The sequence below is a fragment of the Entelurus aequoreus genome, linkage group LG24 (genome assembly GCF_033978785.1).
Source record: "Entelurus aequoreus isolate RoL-2023_Sb linkage group LG24, RoL_Eaeq_v1.1, whole genome shotgun sequence".
In the NCBI taxonomy this organism is placed as follows: domain Eukaryota; kingdom Metazoa; phylum Chordata; class Actinopteri; order Syngnathiformes; family Syngnathidae; genus Entelurus; species Entelurus aequoreus.
Genome location: NC_084754.1, coordinates 12,311,208 through 12,328,047, shown reverse-complemented (window position 1 = coordinate 12,328,047; position 16,840 = coordinate 12,311,208). Strand labels below are relative to the sequence as shown.

At 40.4% G+C, this 16,840-nt stretch overlaps 1 long non-coding RNA gene across 1 annotated transcript in view; it reads right to left on the bottom strand.

Annotated features, from left to right (window-relative positions):
• Nucleotides 1-10,643: 10,643 nt before the first annotated feature.
• LOC133641604 (uncharacterized) overlaps nucleotides 10,644-16,840 on the bottom strand; it is an 81,935-nt gene continuing 75,738 nt past the window's right edge. Inside the window, exons 2-3 of the long non-coding RNA XR_009824308.1 lie at nucleotides 16,424-16,520; nucleotides 10,644-10,810 (exon numbers count right to left, since the gene is read on the bottom strand). This is a non-coding gene — a long non-coding RNA (uncharacterized LOC133641604). The remainder of the gene's footprint in view (nucleotides 10,811-16,423; nucleotides 16,521-16,840) is intronic.

Below are 16,840 nucleotides of genomic sequence, written 5' to 3'. Positions count from 1 at the left end.
ACATATTACGAAAAACCCTGACAAAAAGGTGAAGAAGGTGCAAAAGAAATGGTTATATAACTCTTTCATCTTGGCCACATGGTCTAAAAATCCTCAGGGATGCTCTTCCACATTCTAATTGTGTCCACTTTACACCAGGGATCAAAAGGCTAGGATATGGAAAATAGCTACCTTTCTCCACCCCCTCACACCTCAGCTACTCCTTTGTCACCACCATCGGCAAGTCAATTTCTACACTAAGTCGTTCAACCCCTTAAACGAATAATTGTTTAGCCTAAGCCCCGTTTCAGCCACACTAAAGGCTGACACATTTTTACACAGCTAAGTGCGCCGTGTATTTCTTGAATCTCCGGCACTTAGCTTTGTATGGACTCATTGATCATTTACAAAGTGAGTTCGGAGAGGAAGTGACACCAGAAAGACCGCGCCCACACAGGAAGTGACGCCAGAAAGACCGCGCCACAGCCAGCTTCATAATCAAGCGGTTTCGTAACTCGGAGCTAACCACTGGAAATATGAAGGCGAGTCATCCAGACATGCCGTGTTTCTCCTTCCATCTGTGCAGACGCTTGTGGAAATCACACATGAATACCTTAAGAGAAAGCGATTGCAGCTATTTGGGATACAACACTTCTCAGACGGCAAGAGGACTTTCCAATGTCCAGGTCAGCTGTGATTCTACTTAGCGAAAAACTTTGTCCATTTGTCGAAGGAGAGTCAACGAGAATGCAAGCTCCCGTGGATGTGATAAAAAAGGTAGCTTGTGCTTTGTATTACCTGGCCGCCGAGGGAAGACTATGGAAAACAGCGAATGCATTTGGACTGGCAAAGCAGACTGTATCAGTTATTGTCCGCCATGTATGTCGCGGACTCAACGTCTAGGTCCAGAGTATATAAAGTCACCAAAAAGGAATGGACAATAAAGGTGAAGGAAAAAGAGTGAGGAGTGTCCTGACCAGATATCTAGATCCCTAATTTGATTGATGTAAAATGCTCTTTATCACATTGTTTACGTGTCTAATAAAGATTTATGATGGCTCAGGTGTGATTCACTACAATAGGGCCCCACAGCACACTGGATTCCAGTGAAATGAAATACCACAACACTGGATATTGTTCAGATAACTTACATTTAAAGCCACTACTACCGACCACGCAGTCTGATAGTTTATATATCAATGATGAAATCTTAACATTGCAACACATGCCAATACGGCCGGGTTAGATTTGTAAAGTGCAATTTTAAATTTCCCGCGAAATATCCGGCTGAAAACGTCTCGGTATGATGACGTTTGCGCGTGACGTCACGGATTGTAGCGGACATTTTGGGACACCATTGTGGCCAGCTATTAAGTCGTCAGTTTTCATAGCAAAATTCCACAGTATTCTGGACATCTGTGTTGGTGAATCTTTTGCAATTTGTTTAATGAACAATGGAGATAGCAAAGAAGAAAGCTGTGGGTGGGAAGCGGTGTATTAGCGGCCGGCTGCAGCAACACAAACACGTAGCGGCTACGTCTTAGCCGGTGTTTCATTGTTCCCGAACGATGACAGTCAAGCTTTACCATTGGCCTGTAGAGAACTGGGACAACAGAGACTCTTACCAGGAGGTCTTTGAGTTGGATACGCATGCTTGTGGATATGGGACAACAGAGAATTTTACCAGGAGGACTTTGAGTTGGATACGCGCTACCGTGAGTACGCAGTTGCGGCTTCCAAACATTTGATCGCTTGCCCGTACGTGCGTGCCGCTATGTGCATGTCACGTACGTAACTTTGGGGAACTATATGTGCTGTATGAACTTTGCGGAGGTGAACGGTACTTTGGGCTGTGGGATTGAGTTTGTTGTGCGGGTGTTTGATTTGTATTGGCGGGTTATATGGACGGGAGGGGGGAGGTGTTTGTTATGCGGGATTAATTTGTGGCATATTAAATATAAGCCTGGTTGTGTTGTGGCTAATAGAGTATATATATGTCTTGTGTTTATTTACTGTTTCAGTCATTCCCAGCTGAATATCAGGTCCCACCCGCCTCTCACAGCATCATTCCTATCTGAATCGCTTCCAATGCCCTCTAGTCCTTCTCTCTCACTTTCCTCATCCACAAATCTTTCATCCTCGCTCAAATTAATGGGGAAATCGTCGCTTTCTCGGTCCGAATCGCTCTCGCTGCTGGTGGCCATGATTGTAAACAATGTGCAGATGTGAGGAGCTCCACAACCTGTGACATCACGCTACTTCCGGTACAGGCAAGGCTTTTTTATCAGCGACCAAAAGTTGTGAACTTTATCGTACAGGCAAGGCTTTTTTATCAGCGACCAAAAGTTGAGAACTTTATCGTCAATGTTCTCTACTAAATCCTTTCAGCAAAAATATGGCAATATCGCGAAATGATCTAGTATGACACATAGAATGGATCTGCTATCCCTGTTTAAATAAGAAAATCTCATTCCAGTAGGCCTTTAAGAACTTGCACACAAAGCAACACTGGAGATGACTATGACGTGCGCATTTTCCGCGCATGCGTACTCGGTCGCGTTGCACCGGCGGACGGAGGGGGGGCGGGGGTCTTAAACGGTGGCATTGTTGTGCATGGACAAGGATAAGGTTAGGTGGGATTTACCCTGGATAACCTTATCGTCTTAACGGGGCCTTAACGGCGTCATTTAATTCTTCGGCCCCAAGCCCGCCCCAGACACTCAAATCATACTACCAGTGGAAGAAGGGAGAAGGCAGCCTGCCCTGTTGTGTTACTCCATGTCCAGCGCAGTGATGCCAAACATCTCCAAATCCTCAATTGCTCCATCTGCGCGCCTCAGAGATGTTCCAAAAACAAACGGCGGTCAGAACTCTTGAACAATACAAAGTACTTCTGATGACAGCTGTGAGTTGTTACTGCTCTTTTCTGCGGAGAACAGATTGTAATGCCATTAAACGATGATTTACTTGCCATGATTGATACCAAAAATTTGAAGAGCTCTGCACATTCTGCATGTATTAGACGGATGGCTGACCCTGTCTGACTTTGATAGCTAAACGTGTGCACGTGTGAATTCTCACGACAAAAAGAGCGATGCCATCGACCTTTGGCACTGTCTATTTACAGCAAAGGTGGTATTTTATAACAGTGTTTCTGAAATGTCAAAAAAGGGTGTGCAGCATGTTTTTGTGCTTGTCGTAAGTACAGGAAGTGGAGCTCTCAAAACCAAGCACTTCAAGTGTTTCAGAAACGCATTGTTTTTCCCCCACCCCACCTTCAGCTTTCTCCATCCGCTCTTTGACATTTTACAGACACGGTGCAGCCCGGAGCCAATATACAAGATGATGAAAGCCAGAGCAGCCTTGTGACCTCTGAACCCGATCCAATGCTTGTGTCATTAGCCGCCACTGAGGTGTCCGGAGATGCAACGTGACTCCATCTCCTCTGCACGCTGGCAGAATATACCAGCGCTCTTCCTCACAAACTGCCATAATTCGACTCACAGGCAAGTGAGTCATGGTTGCCCACAGTGGGCCTGCTGGAAGTGTGGGACCATGTGAGATCATAGTCGCCTCATATTATCACGTTTCCCTTCTCTTGCATTGACAGTGAGCCAGTGATCATTAATGTGTGTTTTTGACTATGTTTTCAGTTTAATTTACAAAACCCAAAACCAGTGAAGTTGGCACTTTGTGTAAATGGTAAATACAAACAGAATACAATGATTTGCAGATCATTTTCAACTTATATTCAATTGAATAGACTGCAAAGACAAGATATTTAATGTTCGAACTGAGAAACTAATTTTTTTTTGCAAATAATCATTAACGTAAAATTTAATGTCAGCAACACATGGCAAAAAAGTTGGGACAGGGCCATTTTTACCACTGTGTTACCAACGTTTGGGAACTGAGGAGACCAATTTTTGAAGCTTTTTAGGTGGAATTATTTTCCATTCTAGCTTGATGTACAGCTTAAGTTGTTCAACAGTCCAGGGTCTCTGTAGTGGTATTTTATGCTTCAAATTGCGCCACACATTTTCAATGGGAGACAGGTCTGGACTACAGGCAGGCCAGTCTAGTTCCCATTCTTTTTTACTACGAAGCCACACTGTTGTAATAAGCAGGGGCGTCCATGATAAAGTTGCTTGGATGGCAACATATGTTGCTCCTAAACCTGTATGTACCTTTCAGCATTAATAGTGCCTTCACAGATGTATAAGTTACCCATGCCTTGGGCACTAATATACCCCCATACCATCACAGATGCTGGCTTTTGAACTTTGTGCCTATAACAGTCCGGATGGTGCTTTTCCTCTATGGTCCGGAGGACACGACATCTACAGTTTCCAAAAAAAAAATTGAAATGTGGACTCGTCAGACCACAGAAAACGTTTCCACTTTGCATCAGTCCATCTTAGATGAGCTCGGGCCCAGCGAAGCTGGCGGCGTTTCTGGGTGTTGTTGATAAATGGCTTTCGCTTTGCATAGTAGAGTTTTAACTTGCACTTACAGATGTAGCGACAAACTGTAGTTACTGACAGTGGTTTTCTGAAGTGTTCCTGAACCCATGTGATGATATCCTTAACCGATATGGTACTCATTTTTGGTATTTTTATGTTTATTAATAAATGTTAAATTGTTTAATAATATACTCACATTTTTTATTGAACATTTACTAGTGAGCTGATTATGATAACTGTGCTGTCCAGTTTTCATATCTTTATTTATGACACTTCTAAATATAATTTGCAACTTTGCTTGCAGTTGCAATTCCAAGACGTTAAATGGCAGTAGTGTATAGACTACGACGTGTAACCTAGTCAGGGAGTCATCTTTGCCATTAAGCTGAAAGTTTGGTCTTTTGTTGCACCCTACAAAGTGTTTAAACTGTAAGTTTTGTACTTATTACACACATGCTGTTTGATTGTAACGTGCATGTAAAATCACTAATGCTAATTAGTAGCATTTATATGACACAGCTTGTGTAAATTATCATCGAGCTGGTGCATTTTTTTTAAAAAGGAGCCTTATTTTACGCTTGAGCATTTTCTATCAGGCATGTTCGTTTTGTTGGTATGGAAAATTGCAACATTCCCAAGAGTCAGTCCGGTTAAGTCCGCTCTGAGTGCTGCTTGGGTGATCGTTTGCCCGACGACAAAGGTGTCAAAATGTTGCACCGTTTGATTTGACATGAATAGATACCCTGTAGTAGTGACGAAAGTCGGTTTTTGCCTGCCAAATTCAGTACTTAGACCCGCCTACTCTTGCGTTGAACATACATGCTCTGCCAGCTCAAAAAAAAAAAATCAAACTTTGGGTCGCTTTTAATACATTATTTCCTGTATGTCTATCATTTGTGTACATCTTCTCCAATTTCGGATCAACATCTGCAATAAAAGTGACTGTTGTAACACATACAGTATATTAGGTCCAGATCCAATAACACTAATTAGCATTGTTCACTAGTGACAAAGGAAGCAAATAATTTAAGTAGTCAACAAGAACCAGGAAAGCTCCACTCCCAACATTTTTGCAATGAATTGCACATCATGCACCATAACCCCCACGGAGAGCTGTAAATGGATCAAGATGATGTCTGAAAGGAAAACGTGGTGACTATGCAGAAGCATATTGTAGACTAGTGCTTATTATTTATTATTTGTCATGACCCCACTGGGGGGCAGAATTTTCCATTATTGTTGTTTATATATAATAATATTTATTAGGGGTGCTGCAAAAAATTGATTCACATCCAAAGCGTGATTATTATCCCGGTTCTAAATTGATTTGATCATTTTCAAGAATCAATTTAATAAACAAGGTTTTAAATATATTTAAAAAATACAAAAATAAATAAAAATAATATATATAAGAATACATTTTTCATACACCAGCAGCCTAGAGGTGCTTTCGGGATCTGCAACCTGTTTTGAAAAGGTTTTATTTCATTTTATACCAAATAAAATATTGCGAGAATCGTGTTGAATGGTCACCCTGGGAATTGGATTCAAACCCAATGGTGAGTTGTTGTACGATTCTCATGCCTAACATTTTAAATTTTGCATTTGTCACAATCTTTTTCATATTTTCGCCTCCTTTTTAGCTCTGTGCACATGTGTTCCTGTGTACTTCTTACCTCCACTGGATAGAACAAGGAGCCAGTTGATTAGATTGAGCATTTCTGCCACCTAGCTTCAGGCTTGTGTATTATTCTAACATGAATACTAGAGCGTAGACATAAATAATCAAAATCTACTGTCCTGCACGCAACCACCTTGACACCTCATAGGTTAAGCTTTGTCAGCGTGCCATGTGTTACCCAGTTTCCCGTAGGGCCACCACGTTAATATATGTTTGATTAAAAGGGGTTATATGCATGAGTGTATGTATGCATATGTGCTTGTATATGTATAGTATGTGTATATGTATGTTTGTACAGTGATTACCATACTCGTGATTATGACGTCGACTTTGCTTTTACTAACATAAATAAACAGCCTTCACAACCTCTGACAAAACCCGTATTTCTGGATATGCTGTACTGGCATATGGAGTCCTATGTCATTTAAATACATTGTCAGGCATTTCCCTTGCCGTGCATTGTTTCCTGGCCTTTAAGGGCCATATAAAATGATGTGGGGTGCCAGATGTGGCCTTGAGTCTGACATATGTGACATCCTCCGCATCTGCCTCACAAACTCTCTCCAACCCAGGTCGCTCCTTCACGCTCTGCTCCCTGCCCTCTTCCGCCGTACATCACTTGCCTGCGTCGCATTCAACAACAGGAACTGAGGACACAGAAACCCCAAAGACTACTCAGAGCTCATTGAGGGTGGTTGGTTCATAAAACACGCATTTCGCTTTCCTGACACACACACACACATGCACAAAAGTAGCTGACCCTGCCTGACTTTGATAGAAAGGAAGAGTTTCATATCTTGGAGAATGACTTGAGCAACAATTGAAATACTGATTTGTTTTGGTTCTTCTTGAGTAAACCAAATCTGAAAGGAATATGTGGCGTCAGGGCCAGCAAGGCCTTCTCTGCTGGCCTAACATAACCAGAAATCATGATCATAATTAAAGATAAAATCATTCATATTCTCTTCATGTCATATTATGCTCCTTCCAGTGCTGTTGTTTTTAGGTTAGAGTTTGTATCCAATCAGAATTCAGCTAGCTTATGTTGCCATGCTGTACTTCCGCTTGAAAACGTCTCGGTATGATGACGTATGCGCGTGACGTAGCCAGTAGAACAGAGGTATGGATCCCCCACTGAAGCCAATACAAACTAGCTCTGTTTTCATCTCATTATTCCACAGTATTCTGGACATCTGTGTTGGTGAATCTGTTGCAATTTGTTCATTGCATTATGGAGAAAGAAGCTGAGCAAGCAAAGAAGAAAGTTGTCGGTGCGAAGCGGAGTATTTTGCGAGGGAAGTCAGCAACACAACACAGCCGGTGTTTCATTGTTTACATTCCCGAAAGATGCAGTCAAGATCGAAGAACTCGGACAACAGAGACTCTTACCAGGAGGACTTTGACTTCGATACACAGACGCCCGTAGAGAACTGGGACAACACAGACTCTTACCAGGATTACTTTGATTTGGATACACAGACGCAGACGCGGTACCGTGAGTACGCAGCTGCGCTTCCAAACATTTGATCGCTTGCCCGTACGTGCGTGTCACGTACGCAAATTTGGGTAAATATATAAGCTTTATGAACCTTGGGTTAGGTGAACGGTCCTTTGGGCTGAGCGATTGTGTGTGTTGTGCAGGTGTTTGAATTGTATTGGCGGGTTATATGGATGGGAGCTAGTATACTAGCTCCTAGCTCCTAGTTATAGCAAGGAGCTAGGAGCTAGCATAACAAACACCTAGGTGTTTTTATGTGGGATTAATTTGTGGCATATTAAATATAAGCCTGGTTGTGTTGTGGCTAATAGAGTATATATACTGTATGTCTTGTGTTTATTTACTGTTGTAGTCATTCCCAGCTGAATATCAGGTCCCACCCGCGCTTCCAAACATTTGATCGCTTTCCCGTACGTGCGTGTCATGTACGTAACTTTGGGTGAATATATAAGCTTTATGATCCTTGGGTTAGGTGAACGGTCCTTTGGGCTGGTTGTGTTGTGGCTAATAGAGTATATATATGTCTTGTGTTTATTTACTGTTGTAGTCATTCCCAGCTGAATATCAGGTCCCACCCGCCTCTCACAGCATCTTCCCTATCTGAATCGCTTCCGCTCCCCACTAGTCCTTCACCTGCACTTTCCTCATCCACAAATCTTTCATCCTCGCTCAAATTAATGGGAAAATCGTCGCTTTCTCGGTCCGAATCGCTTTCACTTCTGGCCGCCATCACTGTAAACAATAGGGAACTTTGCGGAAATGTACAACTGACTACATCACGCTACTTCCGGTAGGGGCAAGGTTTTTTTTTTGTCAGATACCAAAAGTTGCGATCTTTATCGTCGTTGTTCTCTACTAAATCCTTTCAGCAAAAATATGGCAATATCGCGAAATGATCAAGTATGACACATAGAATAGATCTGCTATCCCCGTTTAAATAAAAAAATGTCATTTCAGTAGGCCTTTAAGAGAAACTACATCTTGTGAGACGAGGTCGGCTGACACTGGAAGCTAGCAAAGCTGTCCCGTCGGTGAAATGTTTTGCCAGCCACTTTCACACGAATCAACCGACTACGACCAACTACCGACTACGACAGTACCACTGGCTTATACGGCGTTGGACGGGTTCTACAAATTGTGAGTTCAAATAATTGTATTTCTTAATTTTTTCAGGTTTCATTTGTTTTATACAACTATTTTAATTTTGACAGTACCACGTAAGATATGTTTTAATTGCTGAAGCGGGTTTATTGAATGTTAAATGCTCCGAAAAATAGACCGTTTTGTCCACTGTTGAGGGGATCCAATGCCCAGTAGTGTGCAATTGTGTTTCTGTATAGTATCTCCAGCCGTGTCCATGTGGTGACATAAATTAAGGTATTTTGAGTGATCAAGTCGGACTAAGTAAGACATCAATGAAGGCCTAGGTGTGAAACGCACGGCCCACCACTGCATTTGTAGAATGCATTTTGTCCCAGGTCATGTGAAATCAGTTAATACTCAATGAGTTGTATAATTACCATTTAAATCTTAGTCTTAGTCCCAGGTCTTAGTCCCACACACAATTATGACTCCTGGATTATTATAGTCACATTGATGGGCAGTGGCAAACATAGCATTCAGAATGTCTGACCGTTTTAATTGGCAGTACTTTGAGTAGTTTTAGAACATGTTCACATTCAGTGTGTTCCTCGCAGTATTTAAGGTCCTTGTTTAGGCTCCTCTGAAAAAATTCCCCAACGACAATAGTTTTACTCTGTGATGAAGGTTTTGATAGACGCTTATACCAGTCACACACATCTTTTTTTCTTCTAGTTGACAATTACTGGGAAATGTTGATGATTTCCAATGGCTGTTTTAGAAGGAACTCATCCAAGGAAATCTATCAGATCATTCCAAAACTCGGAACAGGCTACAATAGACAAATGGCAAATTTTGAATAAAAAGCTTTGTTTCTTTTTCTGCATGTGGGTGTAATTTTATGGCAAAATTAAATTGATGATTAACAATGAAATAAACATGTACCTCAGCTGATGGCAACAGGATAAAATTGAATTACAAACTCATGTGAATGGATTAATCTGATTCCTTTTAAACAGAAATATTAGGTGGTATTTATAGTGGATTTAGATTTGTAGTCAAAGAACGGTCATAAGTCCACTCCAGAATCACTAATCATCTTTAGACTTAGTATGACATTGAAGGGTCTCAGCTTGAACCATTTTTTTTAACCATCATTTTGACTCTGCAGTGCACTTCCCCAACAAACCATTGATGTATTAGTGCCATTTGCTATTCTTATGAGTTTATTCATTTGCATCAAGCCTAACTGAACACTAAGTGCTTGTTTCATTTCTATGCCCTCCCCCAGTAATCAGTCATGATAAGTTGCCTCTGCAACATGTTTTTTTCAAGCTCGTTAGACTGGCACCAAACTCACTGTGATCACACATTACTTCAAACTAATGTTATTGGCATAGATTACCAGTGTGAACTAAAATGTGGCAATGGCATCACAAACCGGTTGCCAGCTGCCAAATGAAACGAGACGACATGTCGACTTTGGAACTTGTGGATTTCCACAGTGATAGGAGCGTTTAATCAGCACCAATTCTTCCTGTGAGGTCTTTCATGTGTCTTTTTAAGGTAATGATGAGAATGTTTTTATTTTTATTTAACAAATACATTCAGGAACATCACATGATTGTTTATATAATTTAACATGTATTTTTTTTAAAATTAGTTTATAGTGTGCAAGTTACATTGTTCACAAAGAATCGATGGGTGCACACGATTTAGTTAACAGCTAGTTTCCATCTGTAGTCCTTAAATTCAATCAATCAATCAATGTTTATTTATATAGCCCTTAATCACAAATGTCTCAAAGGGCTGCAAAAGCCAGAACGACATCCTCGACTCAGATCCCACATCAGGGCAAGAAAAAACTCAGCCCAATGGGCGCAATGAGAAACCTCGGAGGGGACCGAAGATTTGGGGACCCCCTCCTGGGCGACCGGTGGATCTAGTTAATAATGTGAGAGTCCAGTCCATAGTGGGGCCAGCAGGGGATAATCTTGAATGGAGACAAGTCAGCAGCGCAGAGACGTCCCTAACTGATGCACAGATGAGTGGTCCACCCCGGGTCCTGACTTTGAGCAGCTAGCGCATCATCTTTGGTCACTTGATAACCTCTCCACGCAGGAGAGAGTGGCAGAGCGGAAAAGAAAAGAGACGGCAGATCAAAAAAGGAGTCTATTTAAAGTCTAGAGTATACAAATTAGTTTTACGATGGGACTTAAATGCTTCTACTGAGGTAGCATCTCTAACTGTTACCGGTAGAGCATTCCAGAATTACATTGGAATAAATTGACACCTGTCATGATCTCATGTCCTACAGTTATTAGTTTATTATCCATCCATCCATTTTCTACCGCTATTTCCTGTCTCATGCTCTTTTTTTTTTGTTCCACTTCCTGTTCGCTTCCATTTGCCACCACTCTTGTGGTCTGGGCGCTGGCTGCCTCCCCTGTTCCTGATTGGCAATCAGGACACACCTGTCCAAAGTTGCCCTCCTACTAGTTTTCTATTAGTTTTGTACTTCAATTTGTTGCTTTTCTCTTTGTGCACTTCCCAGCTGGACAACTTTGTTTGTTTGTGTTACCAGCAGAGGTGGGTAGTAACGCGCTACATTTACTCCGTTACATCTACTTGAGTAACTTTTGGGATAAATTGTACTTCTAAGAGTAGTTTTAATGCAACATACTTTTACTTTTGCTTGAGTATATTTATAGAGAAGAAACGCTACTTTTACTCCGCTCCATTTATCTACATTCAGCTCGCTACTCGCTACTGATTTTTATCGATCTGTTAATGCACGCTTTGTTTGTTTTGGTTTGTCAGACAGACCTTCAAAGTAGGATCTATCGCATGCCTGCGTTTCACCAATCAAATGCAGTCACTGGTGACGTTTGACTCCGTTTCACCAATCAAACAGAGCCAGGCGGTCACATGATTAACAAGCTTAAGCTTACATGAACTCAACGTCAAATTCGAGGAAGCACATCGCGGTAAGTAACGGTAGTAGATATTTTGGCTGTCACTGTAGGCTGATGTTAGCTTCCCTGCTATGAATCACTGTCAAATGTACATTGTGTGGGGACATTTATTAACGCACTGCAGCCTCATAGACACACACACACACACACACACACACACACACACACACACACACACACACACACACACACACACACACACACACACACACACACACACACACACACACACACACACACATGCACAGTCGTGCACACACACACACACACACACACACAGTCGCACACACACACACACACGCATGCATAGAAACACCAATCAGTGTGTTCCCAGGTGCAGCCCACACCTATCGGTTTATGGTTTGCGTAAAGGCTAACTTGTTATTTTCCTTTGTAATCTCTGCCTACTGAGCCTTTGGTGCTGTTAAGTTATTGTGGCTCAATTTGCCTTAATTTTTTTTAAATGTTAATGTATTATTATTTAATATATATTATTGTTTTAGTTGCTCAAGAGATATTCCTGGCTCTGAATTTGCTCATTGCTATTTTTTATGTTTTTGTGCATTATTTGTTGCCGTCATCATTAAACGAACAGGTTACTCATCAGTTACTCAGTACTTGAGTAGTTATTTCACAACATACTTTTTGCTTTTACTCAAGTAAATATTTGGGCGACTACTCCTTACTTTTACTTGAGTAATAAATCTCTAAAGTAACAGTACTCTTACTTGAGTACAATTTCTGGCTACTCTACCCACCTCTGGTTACCAGTGTTTTGTCTAAAAAAATTTTTTTTTTAAAGCCTTCTTTTCTACACTTGCATGGCGTCTCTGCTTACTGGGGTCCAGATAAACACCACCTAGCAAGCAATATACAGTACATGGGAGTAAGAAAAATTACACAATTACTAAAAAACAAAAAATAAAAATATTTAAGGACAAACTTGCAATAAGAAACATATGTTTAAGGTACCCTTAGATTTTTTGTTAAAATAAAGCCAATAGTGCAATTTGTTTTGGTCCCCTTTATTTCGAAAAGTACTGAAACGTATCGAAATAATTTTGGTACCGATACCAAAATATCGGTATCGGGACAACACAAAAATGGGTCAAATAAAAGAGAGCTAAAGGTTCCAAGTCTCATACAGTACTGGGTTAAAAGCCAATGAGTAAGGATGAGTTTTAAGATGGGCCTTAAACGTGGTCAAGGACGGGGCCTGTCTCACATTGAGAGGGACAACGGTCCACAGTTTGGAAGCTGCAAAAGAAAAGGCCCTGTCCCCTCTGAGCTTGCTCCTTGATTTCGGTACCTCCAGGAGCAGCCGATCAACTGACCCGAGGGGCCGGGCCGGGCGGGGGCATAGGGGTGGAGCAGCTCAGAGAGGTAAAGCAGGGCAAGACCATGTGAATATTTTTTAAAAATGAGTCAAAAAAGGCACAGGCAGCCAGTGAAGTGAGGCTAAATCAGGAGTAACGTGTTCTCTTTTACTTGTGCCAGTTAAAAGTCGGGCAGCTGTGTTTTGCAACAGCTGCTTATGTGAAAGGGAGGATAGCTAATTCCAAAATAAAGCCAGTTACAGTAATCCAGCCAAGATGTGATGAAGGCATGGATTACTGTCTCATATTGTTGTGGAAAGAAAGGTTTTAACCTTGGCCAGCTGTCTTATATGACAAAAGCTGGTTATCACCACTGTGCCAGTCCAATTTAAAAAATCACTATCTGGGCAACAGGGGTGAACTCACAGAGGGTCCAAATACCATCACTTCAGTCCTTTTTTTCATTGACATTCGGGTCCATTCAGGCTTCAATATCATCAAAACAAGCAAGAAGTGGCTGCACTTAAGAGGTAGGTTTTCTCTTTGAAGGAAAATACATTTGGCTGTCATCGGCATATCAGTAGAAATAAATTACCGTATTTTTCGGACTATAAATCGCAGTTTTTTTCATAGTTTGGCCGGGGGTGCGACTTATACTCCGGAGCGACTTATGTGTGAAATTATTAACACATTACCGTAAAATATCAAACAATATTATTTAGCTCATTCACGTAAGGAACTAGACGTATAAGATTTCATCGGATTTAGCGATTAGGAGTGACAGATTGTTTGGTAAACGTATAGCATGTTCTATATCAGGAGTGTCCAAACTTTTCCCGCTGAGGGCCGCACACTGACATATCAAAGCAAGCGGGGGCCATTTTGATATTTTTTATTTTAAAAACCAATACAATATATGTATAAAAAATATAGATTTAGGCCTCCACTCAGGCTTGATCCCAGGGACCCCAAAGGGTTTAGGTACAAAAAAAAAAAAGTGTCATTATTTAGTATTATTATTATTATCCAAGGTTTAAATCTCCAGATCAACATTAGGTCTATCTGTCAATATACAGTTTTTTTTTTAAGATTTACGCTGTATGCTCTTTTTGTCAAAGAAAACCCTGTTTTTTTATGGAAAAAACACAAAATATGCAATATTTTCCCCCAATAACATTTTAAAGTGGAATATTTGAGATTATATAATAATTGGAGCTCATAGCATAACTCATAACAACATTGATTCATTATTATTTTTTGAGCAATGAAACTTAAAAAAAAAAAAAAAAAAAAAATTCCCACTAATTATTGGGAATCCAAAAGCGTCCTGCTCAGTAAAGTATTAAAAAATAAATCATACATTTTTTTTTTACTTTTAACACAATAGTCTCTAGATCAACTTCAGATCCATCCGTCAATTATAACTTTTATTGTTGTTTATGTTTTTTGTTCGTTTTAGGCCCTTGTTTAAAAAAAAAAACAGCTTAGTTTTTTATATGGCAAACACAAAATATGCAACTTGAGACAAAAAATGTCTCAAAGTGGAATATTTAATGTGACGTAATTGGAGCCTTGAATAGGTCAATAATTCATAATGACTTTGATTTTGATTCATTATTATTTTTTGAAGAAAGAAACAGCCTGCATGGCAGCTTTGTGTTATTAGAGTAAACATTGAAACATTTTATTGTTACATTTCACCTGTTTGCTCTTTTATACCACTTTTTATGTTTTTAATTTTTTTTAATCGTATTTTTAGAATGTGCCACGGGGCCATTAAAATATTACCCGCAGGCCGCAAATGGCCCCCGGGCCGCACTTTGGACACCCCTGTTCTATATGTTATAGTTATTTGAATGACTCTTACCATAATATGTTACGTTAACATACCAGGCACGTTCTCAGTTGGTTATTTATGCGTCATATAACGTACACTTATTCAGCCTGTTGTTCACTATTCTTTATTTATTTTAAATTGCCTTTCAAATGTCTATTCTTGGTGTTGGGTTTTATAAAAAAAAATTCCCCCAAAAATGCGACTTATACTCCAGTGCGACTTATATATATATTTTTCCTTCTTTATTATGCATTTTCGGCCGGTGCGACTTATACTCCGGAGCGACTTATACTCCGAAAAATACGGTATATGCCTTTTTAGGATTGAGCTCGGTGGCAGAAATAAAAGGAAAAAAGCAGTGGTCCTAAAAGTGAGCCCTGTGAACATTCAATCAGTCGACAACCCAGTGAGAGCAGACATTGTACAGTAAGTAATTGTTTTATTACACTTCGACTTAGACAAACTTTATTGATCCACAAGGGAAATTGTTCCAAACAGTAACTCGGTTACAAAGGCTGGAAAGGGTAAAGATGGAAAGGGAAATGCAGGTGTAAAGTAGACAAAAAATGTACCGTAGTAGCAATATACAATATAACATATATGTAATATTTACATATTATATATACAGTATATAATATATACTGATATATTTTTCTCCCCTCTCCCCTCGGGCAGGAGACTACGGTCCATCCAGACCCACACCTCCCGCCACCTGAACAGTTTTTTTCCCCTCTGCCATCAGGCACATGAACAATAACAAGATCTGATTTAATGGACCACAATGGAAACAAGCCTTTTGGCTTTTTGTGCCATCCATTTGCCTTTTTAAAGCATTACATGGATTCAATTCTTTAAGATGTCAATAAACTTCGCAATCAATCAATCAATGATAGCTCAGTTACAGCTCATGTTATTCTATTCTGTGTTACATGTGTTTTATGTTGCACGATTGCACCAAGTAAAATTCCTACTTTGTGAACCCGTTCTCAAACAATGGCAATAAAAAACTATTCTGATTCTGATTCTGATCATCTATTGCTGTATGGCGAGTGATTATACAGCTGGATGGAATGCGGAATGAAGGAGTTCTTGAATCGAATTAGGTCCGTAGTTTGTATTTCTTGTTCATCACTTGGCTTAGCAATACTGCTACATGAGACGTAGTGTTTTTTCTAATGCGTAATCTGTTAAGCACACAGCTTCTAAAACTTGTAGTTCATCTTCTGTATATTCAGGCTAAAAAAGTATAAGGTTCTGGATCATCATTTGTCCCAAAGCAATCTTTGTTGTCTCTCATGAAGTCTGTCGTGATTAGTAGTATTGTTGTTGTTTGTGACGATCTGTCACTTCATTTCTGGTTGTGGTTACTTGTTTAGTGTTTGTTTCCTGTCGGGGCTCTTGTTTTTGCTCCGAGCGCTCATTTCCCTCACCTGTCCCTGATTGGCAGCCTGGCACACCTGGTTGCAGTTGCCAATCAGGCGGCTATTTATGCCTGCCTCGCCTGTTCCTCAGGGCTCGAGGATTGACTATGTTAGGGACCTTATTCTGGATTCATGACTTCTCCTCCTTGTTTGAGTATAATAAAAACTCTTACCTGCACGTCGTTCTCCTGTTTCCTGCATCCTGGTGTCACAACCGCGGGTTCCTCACAGTTGTTGTTGTTAAAGGGAAACCCAAACGTTGTGAGGCGTCTGCAAAATTAATACGCTTAGTATGCTTAAAATGACCAAAATACATAAATATTACATGTTATTATGAATGTGCCTTTTACATAAATGTACACTACCGTTCAAAAGTTTGGGGTCACCCAAACAATTTTGTGGAATAGCCTTCATTTCTAAGAACAAGAATAGACTGTCGAGTTTCAGATGAAAGTTCTCTTTTTCTGGCCATTTTGAGCGTTTAATTGACCCCACAAATGTGATGCTCCAGAAACTCAATCTGCTCAAAGGAAGGTCAGTTTTGTAGCTTCTGTAACGAGCTAAACTGTTTTCAGATGTGTGAACATGAT